Source organism: Antechinus flavipes, chromosome 1 (genome assembly GCF_016432865.1).
Source record: "Antechinus flavipes isolate AdamAnt ecotype Samford, QLD, Australia chromosome 1, AdamAnt_v2, whole genome shotgun sequence".
In the NCBI taxonomy this organism is placed as follows: domain Eukaryota; kingdom Metazoa; phylum Chordata; class Mammalia; order Dasyuromorphia; family Dasyuridae; genus Antechinus; species Antechinus flavipes.
In genome coordinates this window covers 439974874-439987111 of record NC_067398.1, presented here as the reverse complement: position 1 = coordinate 439987111, position 12238 = coordinate 439974874, and positions in this window count along the sequence as shown.

Genomic DNA, 12238 nt, shown 5'->3' with positions numbered 1-12238 from the left:
GGCTACCCCTGCTTTTTTGACTTCACCTGAAGCATAATAGAGTCTGCTCCAGCCTTTTACCTTTACTCTGTATGTATCTCCCTGTTTTAAATGTGTTTCCTGTAAACAACATATTGTAGGGTTCTGACTTTTGATCCAGTCTGCTATCTGCCTCCACTTTATGGGAGAGTTCATCCCATTCACATTTATGGTTAAAATTACTAATTCTGTATTCCCTGCCATCCTAATATCCCCAGATTATGCTTTTCTTTTTCTTGCCCCCTTTACCCTCTTCCCTAGTATTAAATTTATGGGTCCCACTTGTGTCACACAGCTCTCCCTCTTTAAGATCCCTCCCTCCTCCCTTTGAATCCCTTCCCCTTTCTTGTACCCTTTCCTTATTACTCTTTTTCCTTTTCCCTTTTCCTCTCCCACTTTTTAATGAGGTGAGAGAAGATTCTCTGTAAAACAAATATGTCAATTATTTCCTCTGAGCCAACACTGATGAGAGTAAGATTCACACAATGTTCCTCCCCCTCTCTAAGTTCCTCAGATATGATAGGTTTCCTTTGCCTCATCGTGGGATGTAGTTTCCCTCTTTTTATCTCCCCCTTTCCCTTTTTCTGACACTATCCCCTTTCCATTTCTACTTCCCTTTTTTTTATGATATATCAGCAAAATCAAATTATACATGTGGTTTTTATGTATATCCACAACAGAAATACAGTTCTCAAGAGTTCCTTTTACCTTTTTCTACTTCTGTTGAGTCCTATGGTTGGAAATCAAATTTTTTGGTTAAATCTGATTTTTTCCTTAGAAACAAATGGAATTCTTCTATTTCATTATATGTCCATCTTCTTCCATGGAAAAAAATACTCAACTTAGCTGGGTAGTTTATTCTTGACTGCATTCCAAGCTCTTTTGCCCTTTGGAATATCTGATTTCCAGGCCCTTTGATCCTTTAAGGTTGAGGCAGCCAGATCTTGCGTGACCCTTATTGTGGCATCTCCGTATTTGAACTGTTTTTTCCTGGCTGCTTGTAAAATTTTTTCTTTAGTCTGAAAATTCTGAAGTTTGGCCACAACATTCCTCAGAGTTTTTATTTTAGGATCTTTTTCAGAAGGTGTTCGATGAATTCTTTCAATGCCTATTTTACCTTCTGGTTTTATTACTTCTGGGCAGTTCTCTTTGATGATTTCCTGTAAAATAGTATCTAGGCTCTTTTTTTCATCATAATTTTCGGGCAATCCAATGATCCTCAGGTTATCTCTCCTAGATCTACTTTCCAGGTCTGTTGTTTTTCCAAGTAAATATTTGACATTTTTTCCAATCTTTCATTTTTTTTGGTTTTGCTTGACTGATTCTTGATGTCTCAATGAATCAGTCATTTCTATTTGTTCAGTTCTGATTTTTAGTGAGTTATTTTCTTCATTAGCTTTTTTTTACTTCTTTTTGTATATGTCCAATTGAGTTTTTAAGTGAGTTGTTTTGCTCTATGGAACTTTTTTTTCCATTTCACTAATTCTTTTTTTAGTGAGTTATTTTCTTTTTCCAATTCACAAATTCTGTTTCTCTGCACTTCTTGGGAGTTTTTTACCTTTTCCAATTCACATTTCAGGAAGTTGTTGCTCTCTTGCATAGCTTCTCTTTCCTTTTCCCATTTTTCTTCTAGTTCTCTTTTAAGGTTTTTAATTGTCTCTTCTAGGAGAGCCTTTTGTGTTGGAGACCAACAATTGTCTGGAGACTGTCTGCTATTAGTCTCCTCAGGGTTGAAAAGTTGTTCTCTTTCTGTATAAAAGCTATCTATCATCCTTTTGATTTTTTTTACTCATTTTTTAAAGCCTGTAGGGTCTGCCTTCAGGTCCAGGAGGTTACCAGCTTCCTCTGCAGAGCAGTGATAGGTATATGGAGGTAGCTATTCTGCCAACTAGCTACAAAGAGCAGCAAGGTACTGGAGTGCTCTGGGAAAGAGTTCCCCACCTGGAAGTAACTCAGGCCTGCAGGACCCAACTGAGAAAGTGCCCTGCAAAGAACCCTGCTCTGTGAGTTAACCACTGCCCTAGGGCTAGATGCTGAGCAGTGAAAGTTTCACTACCCTAAGCCAAAGCCTGTCCAAGGGCTGTGGGTATTAGCGATTGAACAGTGAATAGCCCTGTAGGGAACTGGAAGTATCTCAGCCCCAGAAGCACAGTTGTGCTAAGGAAGTTCTATTGTCCCAGGCCAAGCCCCCCCACTGTGCAGATTAGAGACTGCCCCAGGCTGTGCCCCCCTGCAGTGCAGATTTGTAACTGCCCCACAAAAGCCCCTGTACTGTAGGATGTGGCTGCAGGGCTGTGTTATGGGTCTGCCTGAGTCACTTCCGGTTTTGGGTGGTTAGAGTCAGAGCTTGTTAAGTTCTGGTTTTTTTTAGAGAGTACCCTCTGTTTTAGGCTTTAATTTCTCTGCCAGTTTACTGCTTTGTAATCAAGGCAGAGCAGTTAGCCTATAGCAAAGTTGTCTCTATAACTTCTCTAGCCACAAAGATCACCCCGGCCTCTGGTCTGCTTGCCTGTGCTAGTCTGTTACTGCCCCCTCCAGACAAACTTTTCCTGGCTATGTTCTAGATTATCTTCCACTGCTAAATTGTGTGCTTCTAATCTTCATGAATTTTAGTAGTCAAGCACTATTTTTGAGGCTAAATTTAATAGTTGGTTGTGAGGGGATGAGAGGAGCTTAGAAAGTCATGTGTACCTTCTCTGCCATCTTCAAGAGATATTTTTAAAAAGAAAATCCTATATGTACAAAAATACTTAGAGTAGCTCTTTTCTCAAAGAAAAGAATTAAAAATTGAGGGGATGTCCATAAATTGATAATGGCTGAACAAATTGTGGTATGTGATTGTGATGGAATAATATTGTGCTATAAGAAATGGTGAGCAGAATGCTTTTAGAAAAACCCGGAAAAACTTAATGTGAGCTCATGCAAAGAGAATTGTACTAAGTATAAAGTAATAGCCATATTGTAAGATATCAGCTTGTAAGAAAGTTCTGAAGGACTTAGGATGAAAAATGCTATATTATACATGGAGAAACAAGTGATTGGATCTGAACATGGATTGAAGCATATTTTTTTCAAATTTGTTTTTCTTAAGAGTTTGGGTGAGATTGATAGTGGAAGAGGTTTGTATTTTCTTTCATAAGATGACTTTTATGGAAATATTTTATATGACTTCACATATGTCTTCTCAATGAGAGAAATGAAGGAGAGAATCTGTAACCCAAAATTTAAAAAAATAAAAGTTAAAAATTGTTTTACATGTTACTGGGGGAAAATAAAATAATAAATAGTGCAAGGGGAGACTAATATTATAAAAAGAAAGCCAGCCCAGGAAGAATGAGAACTTCCCAAGAATGTAATTCTTTGTTTTCCCATATAACAATGCTTTATTTTTTCTAATTACTTATAAAGATATTTTTCAAAATTCACTTTTATAAGATTTTGAGTTCCAAATTTTTCTCCCACCTTCCCTGCCCCCAGGGAAGACAGCAATCTGATATAATTTGTTCATCAAACATATATCCACATTAGTCATATTGTGAAAGAAGCAGATCTTAAGGGAAAAACAAGAGTGAAATAGAATGAGAATAATGTGTTTCAGTCTGCATTCAGACACCATTGTTATTTCTCTGGGTGTGGATAGTATTTTCCAACATGAGGTTTTTTTGGAATTGTCTTGGAGTTTTTGTATTATTGAAAAAAGCTAAGTCTATCATAGCTAATCATAGCACAGTGTTGTTTTTTACTGTGCAGTCTTCTATTTTGATCATTTCACTCACTTTCAATTCAAGTAAGTTGTTTTTTTTTCAGAAATCTGTTTGCTCATCATTTCTTATAGCATAAGAATATCATTACATTCCTATACCACAACTTGTTCAGACAGCCACCAAAAAAAAAAAAAAAAAAGCCACTAAAAATATTTTTATGTATGGGTCTTTTCCCTTTTTATGACCTCTTTGGAATATAGGGTTGGATTATTTTCTTTCATTATCAAAGAGGATCAAAATGACATCACTATGGTAGTCAAGTTACATTGTGTCCATGTATCAGATCAATATAATCTCGGATTGCTCTGCCATAGGTCAGACATAAATAGTCCATATGAACATATGGGGTGGCTTCTTAACTCTGTGTATATCATGTTTCTTCTCAACTAATTTTATTCTGCTTTGCTCATAGACCACAATATCTTCTCTGATCTATGCCATGCTGGGTGACCCTGTGCCAGTGTTTCTCATGCCATACAATTAATTCTAAAGTTCTTAAGAGAGACCTTGAGGGTATCCTTGTAGAATTTTTCTGACCTTGTGAATGCTTGCCACGTGTGAGTTCATAAAATATTATTTTTGGCTAGCGTACACTTGGCATTTGAACAATGTGGTCAGCCTATGGAGTTGTACTCTCTGCAATAGAGATGAAATGCTTGGCAATTTAGTTTGAAAAAGGACCTTTTCTGTTTTCTTATCCTGCCAGGTGATCTTCAGAATCTTCCTAAGATAATTTAAATGGAAGCCATCTGGTTTCTTGGCATGATACTGGCATACTGTCCAGATTTCACAAGCATACAACTATGGGATATAGATTGAGTAGGATCAAAGGGATACCATTTTGTAACCCTTTGAGCATAGCTCTAAATTTCTCTCCAGAATGATTGGATCAGTTCACAACTCTATGCAACAAAGCATTCCCTTTTTCCATTTTTCCCATATCCCCTCCAACATTTTTCATTTTCCTCTTTGGTCATATTAGCCAATTTGAAAAGTGAAAAGTGGTAAGTCAGAGTTGTTTTAATTTGCATTTCTCTGATGAATAATGATTTAGAGCATTGTTTCCTATGACTAGAATTAGTTTTAATTTCTTCATTAGTTAATTTCTTAACTACCTGCTCATATACTTAGACTATTTATCAATTGAGAATTGCTTTGCATTCTTATAAATTTGACTCGGTACTCTATATATTTGAAAAAAGTGCCTTTATCAGAAACACTGGTTATAAAAATTGTTTCCCTGATTTATGCTTTCTTTCTAATCTGGGTTGCATTGGCTTTGTTTGTGAAAAAACTTTTTAATTTGAATCAAAAATTGTCCATTTTGCATTTCATAATGTTTGGTCATAATTTTTTCCCTTTTTCATAGATTTGACAGGTAAACTATTCCTTGCTTTCCTGATTTGCTTACGATATAATAGTTTTTGGATAAATCATGTACCCATTTTGATCTTTTCTAGAATAGGATGTGAGATGTTGGTCTATGCCTACTTTATGCCATACTATTTTCCAGTTTTCCCAGCAGTTTTTGTCAGATAGTGAGTTCTTATCTCAAAAGCTAGAGTTTTGAGGTTTATTAAACAGTAGGTTACTGTAGTTTTTACTACTATGTCTTGTAGACCTAACCCATTCCATTACATCACTTTTATTTCTTAATACTAGTTTTGATAATTGCTGCTTTATATTGTAGTTTTAGATATGGTATGGCTAGGTCACCTTCCTTTTCATTTTTTTTTTTCATTAATCTTCTTGATATTCTGGACCTTTTACTTTTACAGATGATTTTGTTATTATTTTTCTAGTTCTATAAAATAATTTTTGGCAGTTATTATTGGTATGGTACTGAATAAGCAAATTAATTTAGGTAGAAATGTCATTTTTATTAGGTTAACTTGGCCTATCCATGGGCAATGAGCAAAATCTGACTAAAAAAGTGTTTTGTAATTGTGTTCATATAATTCCTACATTTGTCTTTGCAGGTAGATTCCCAAATGTTTTATATTATGTATAGTTGTTTAAATGAAATTTCTCTTTCTATCTCTTACTGCTAGGCTTTGTTGGCAATATATAGAAAAGCTGTCCATTTGTGTGCATTTATTCTGCACATATATTTTTAGTTGATTCTCTAGGATTTTCTAAACATATCTTATCATCTGCAAAGAGTGACAGTTTTGTTTCTTCGTTATCTATTCTAATTCAATTTCTTTTTTTCTCTTATTGCTAAAGCTAATATTTGTAGAACTATATTGAATAGTGGTGATAATGTCCTGATCTTATTGGGAAGGCTTCTGTCTTATCCCCAATACATATAAGGCTTGCAAATTGTCTTAGATAAATACTCCTTATCATTTTAAGGAAAAATCTACGTATTCCTACACTTTCTGATGTTTTTAATAGAAATAGATGCTGTATTTTGTCAGAAGCTTTTTCTGCTTCTATTCAGATGATTGTATGTTTTCTGTTACCTTTATTATTGATATGGTCAATTATACTGACAGTTTTTCTAATACTGAAACGGCTCTGTATGCCAGGAAACAGTCCTGGTATATAAGAACTACCCAAGTATTATACTTGTGATCAATTGTTTTAATTTCCTTGTTAAGATTTTATTTAAATTTCTTCCAATAATATTCATTAAAAAGATTGGTCTGTAATTTTCTTTCCATTTTAACTCTTCCTGGTTTAGTTATTAGCACCATATTTGTATTACAAAAATAATCTGATATGACTCCTCCTTTTCAAATAATTTATATAGTATTGGAATTAATTGTTCTTTTTTTTTTAATTTAATTTTATTTAATAATAACTTTGTATTGACAGAATCCATGCCAGGATAATTTTTACACAGCATTATCCCTTGCAATCACTTATGTTTTGTTTTTTCCCCTCCCTCCCTCCTCCCCCCCCCAAGATGGCAAGCAGTCCTATATATGTTAAATATGTTGCAGTATATCCTAGATACAATATATATTTGCAGAACCGAACAGTTCTCCCGCTGCACAGGGAGAATTGGATTCAGAAGGTAAAAATAACTCAGGAAGAAAATAAAAAATCAAATAGTTCACATTCATTTCCCAGTATTCCTTCTTTGGGTGTAGCTGTTTCTGTCCATCATTTATCCAATGAAACTCAGTTAAGTCTCTTTGTCAGAGAAATCCACTTCCATCAGAATACATCCTCATACAATATCGTTGTCGAAGTGTATAATGATCTCCTGGCTTTGCTCATCTCACTTAGCATCAGTCCATGTAGGTCTCTCCAAGCCTCTCTGTATTCATCCTGCTGGTCAGAATTAATTGTTCTTTAAATATTTGGTGGAGGGGCAGCTAGATGGCCCAGAGGATTGAGCACTGGTCTTGAATTCAGAAGGATGTGAGTTCAAATTAGGCTTCAGATATTTAACATTTCTTAGCTAGATGACCCTGGACAAGACACTTAACCTCAATTGCCTTACCCCCCCCCCAAAAAAAATCAAAAAATTTGGTGAAATTCAATTGTAAATTTGCCTAGCCCTGGAGATTTTTTTTCCTAAGGAGTCTATTGATGGCTTTTTTCAATTGCTTTTCTTTTCTAAAATAGGGTTATTTAAGTATTTTATTTCCTTTTCTATTAATCTGGGCAATTTATATTTTTGTAAACATTCATCAATTTCACTTAGACTGTTAGATTCATTGGCATACACTTGAGCAAGAAAGTCTTGAATTATTATTTTGATTTTCTGCTCATTGGTGATGAATTCATCCCTCTCATTTTTAATAATGATAATTTAGTTTTCTTCTTTCTTTTATTAAATCAAATTAACTAAATGTTTGTCTGTGTTTTTGTTTTTGTTTTTTTTTTCATGAAGCCAGCTCTTAGTTTTATTTTAGGGTTAGGGTTAGAATCAGGTTCTCCTTTGATTTTCAGAATTTCTAATTTGGTATTTAATTGAGGATTTTTAATTTGCTCTTTTTCTAGATTTTTTAGTTGTATGTACAATTCATTGATCTCCTCTTTCCCTCTATTATTCATGTAAACATTTATAGATATAAAATTTTCCCTAAGAACTGCTTTGGGTGCATCCCATAAGTTTTGATATGTTGTCTCATTATTGTCCTTCTCGAGGATGAAATTATTGATTGTTTCTATGATTTGTTGTTTGAGCTACTCATTCCTTGGATTAGACTAGTTTCCAATTAGTTTTTAGTTTATCTTTCCATAAACCTTTATTACATTTAATTTTTATTTCATCATTATCTGAAAAGAATACATTTAATATTTCTGCCTTTCTGCATTGATTGTGAGGTTTTTATGCCCTAATACATGGTCAATTTTTGTGGAGGTGCCATGTACTTCTGAGAAAAAGCATAATCTATCCTCATTCAGTTTTTTTTTCTAGAAGTCTATCATATCTAACTTTTCTAAAATTATATTTACCTCCTTATCTTCTTGATTATCTTGTGATTATATTGATCTAGTTTGGAAAGAGAAAAGTTAGGGTCCCCCATTAGTAGTTTTTCTATTTCTTCCTGTAACTTCTCTAAAAATTTAGATGCTACACTACTTGATGCATATAACTGAAGTGTTCTTCTTCTTTTCTAAAATATGATAGTTCTCTGGAAGCAGGTTTCTTGGGGAGGTTTCTGGAGGCAGCCTTTGTTTTAGTTCCAAGTGACAATCACCTCAAATGCAGCCAAAGATTTAAGTACAGTCTTTTATTGTCTCTTCCAAATTAGCCCAGTTAGTTTTCTTAGAGGCCTATCTCCTTCCTTGGTTCCAAGAGCTCTTGCAACTTGTCTGCCAGCTTCTGCCTCTAGCTCAACTCCGACTCCTGGCAATCTTATAAATTGATTGACTGACTGACTGACTGACTGAAGCTCTTTTTATGCTCTTTTAGAGGTGTAAACTCAAAGATTGACTCCTCCTCTGAGAGTGGGATTATGGGAGGTGTAAATTTGGATATCTCATACTGAACCCTGAAATCTCCCAAACTTGTGAACTAATGTGTGAGCTAATGTGTGAACTCTTAAAGGTGTTAACTTAAGCATTGTTTCTATCAATTCTAATGACTTAACACCTTGTAAGGATTCCCTCTAATGTGTGAACCAAAAAACATTGTTTCTACCAACTCCATTGAGTTATCACTAGAATGCTAACATATAACTTTAATATTGATATTATTTCATTGTCTGTAGTAACTTTTAGCAAGATGTGGTTTCCTTCCTCATCTTGTTTCAAGTAGATCTAATTTTGCTTTTGCTTTGTCTGAGAGCAGATTTCCTAACCCAACTTTTTTTTTTTTACTCCAACTGAAGTATAATATATTCTGTTCCAACCGTTCGCTTTTGCTCTCTGTGTCTTTCTGCTTTAGATGTGTTTCCTGTAAACAACATATTATAGATTCTACTGTTTAATCCATTCTGCTATTTGGTTCTGTTTTATGGGAAAGTTCATCCCATTCATACTATAATTGTTAACTGTGTTAACCCTCAATCATATTTTCCCCCATTTATACTTTTCTCTCTACTTTCATCTGTCCCTCATGATCAGTGTTTTGCTTCTGATCATCATGTCACTCAATCTGCCCTCCCTTCTATGAGTACCCACTTTCCTTTTCTTTCCTCTTTCTCCTCCTACTTCTGCCCCCTCATATGCCCTTCATTCTATCAGACTCCCTTTCCTTTATTTTTTCCCTTTCTCCTCCTATTTCCCTGTAAGGCAAGATAAAATTCTAAAACTGAGTGTGTATGTTATTCCTTTTAGCCAAGTTATATAAGAATAAGATTTAAACAATGTTCAATCCCTCTCTTCTTTCCCAGTATTATGACTCTTTTGCAATTTACCTTATTCTGCCTCCTCCTTTCCTTTTCTCCTAATGCAATCATTTTTCCCATTCTTTAATTTTTATATATCATCAAAGTCAGCTTATATGCAACTCATCAAAGTCAACTTACAGCCACACCCTCTGTCTATGTCTATTCCTTCTAACTGCCCTAATAGAAATACAGTTCTCATGAATTACAAGTAAATATTTTCCTTTGTATGGGGTATAAACAATTTAACTTAATTGACATTGTTTCCCTTATCTATTCACCTTTTTATGCTTCTCTTGAGTCCTATATTTGAATATCAAATTTTCTGTTCAGCTCTGGCCCTTCCATCAAAAAGTTGAAAGTCCCTCATTTCATTGAATATCTACTTTTCCCCCTGGAAAGATTATGCTCAGTTTTCCTGAGTTGATTCTTGGTTGTAATACAAGCTTCTTTGTCTTCCAGAATAGCATATTCCAAACCTTCCAATCATTTCATGTAGCTAAATTCTGTGTAATCCTAAATATGGCTCTTAATATTTGTATTATTTTTGCTTTTTGTTTGGTTTTTTTTTTTTGTTTGGTTGGTTGGTTGGTTTTATATTGAGGGGGTAGGAAGGCTGATTGCAATATTTTCTTCTTGACCTTATGATAATTCTGGAATATGCTATAATATTCCAAGTAGTTTTCATTTCCTTTCAGGAAGTTATCTGAAGATTCTTTCAATGATTATTTTACCCTCATTCAAGATTATCACAATAGTGTTTCCTTGATAATTTCTTGAAAGATGCTGTCCAGGCTCTTTTTTTGATCATGGTTTTCAAGTAGTCTAATAATTCTTAAATTATCTCTCTTAGATCTATTTTACAAGTCAGCTGTTTTTCCAAGAGGGATTTTACATTTTCTTTTATTTTTTTCATTATTTTGATTTTGCTTGACTGATTCTTCAAGTCTCATAATGTCATTAGCTTCCCCTTGGTTGATTCTAATTTTTAAGGAATTGTTTTCTTCAGTTAGCTTTTGTACCTCCTTTTCATTGGCCAATTTCACTCTTTAAGGACTTACTTGTTTTCTTCAGTGGATTTTTTTTTCCCATTTGGCCAATTGTATTTTTTAAGCAATTTTTTTTTCTTTGGTCAATTTTTGTTCTTTTTTCCCCAGCTGCTGACTTTTGAGTAATTCATTTTTCCCCAGTTTTTCTTCTATTTCTATTACTTGGTTTTTAAAATATTTTTGAACTCTTTGAAGAAGGCTTTTTGGACTTGAGACCATTCTTCTTATTATTTGAGGCTTTACATGTAAGCATTTGACATTGTTGTCCTCTCCTGAGTTTGTGTTTTGCTCTTCCCTGTCACAAAGCAGCTTTCTATGGCCAGGTCTTCCTATTGGTTTTTAATCATTTTAGCCTATTTCATGACTTTCAAAATTGAGCTTTGTTCATGGGGCACAAAAGGCATTGTCCCAAATTTCTTCCTCTGGAGACAAGAGACCTAGACACTGGTTTTCTGACCCAAGATATTCTCTGTGCTGGGGAGGCCTGGCCTAGTCATGCCTTTTGTGCCAGAGATTCCTGGATTGGCAGTTTTCATTCTGTGCTGAGGTTGGAAATCTCAAGCTGGTCTGCTGTACCACTAGCATGCAGAGTCAGAATCAAGAGGCCTTGGTTGCTAATCTGTGCTGTGACTAAGGACATACTACTGCTGGCTTGTCCAGACTCCATCTGTGCTAGGATGTTTTCCCCTTTTATAGAGGAAGATAATCCTTTGATGAAATACTTTTAAGTTGTCTAAAGCTGAAAATTTGTTTCAATTCATCTTTTTGTAGGTTCGGTCACTCAAGAATCCATTTAGAGGCTTGACTTAAGGTTATTTCTGAAGGACATTCAGGAGAACTCAGGCAACTTCCTTGCTTTTCTCTCTCATCTTGGCTCCTCTCTACAAGGAGAGAAAAAAGAAAAAGATTCCACTGAAGAGGAAATTTGCTTCTATAAAAAGATTCATAGAAAATTCCCCCAAAAAATTTATAAGAATGTATGCAGAGTACATTAGTAACAGGATGAATGCAAGAATATGATATAGTTCACTAAGAATATTGTCACAAATGCTAGAGTATACTTGGATAAAACTTGTAAGAAAAAGTAAAAACAAGAATGAAAATGATGTTTTCATTCTAATGGGGAAAAGAGGAGAACCTAAGATGAGATTGGATTGCTCCCTGGAATTGATAAGATGAAAATAAGTGATAAGGGAGAGAAATCAGAGCAACTGAACTCTCATTTTACTTCTGTTTTTTTCTTCCAAGGAAAAATATTTTTGTGCTGGAACAGAGATAACAATAATGACTAAAAAGGAGTTGATACCCAAGATGAGTATGGGGATAGTAAGAAAGCTCCCATTGTCTAATAATAAAAGAACTATGATATATTACTTCTGAACCACTATCAGTGATCTTTGAAAAATCATTAAGGTTTGGAAAGGTACAACAAGAAAAAAGGCAAATCTCTCAATTTTCAAAAAAAAAAAAAAAAGATGATGGAGTCTGAAAACTATAAGTAAGGGAATTTTATTATTATTATTGACTAAAAATAACCTAAAACAAATAATTAAAATTGTTATTTACTGTGGATGGACTTCAACGAAAGGAAGCATTAGCATTAGATATCATTATG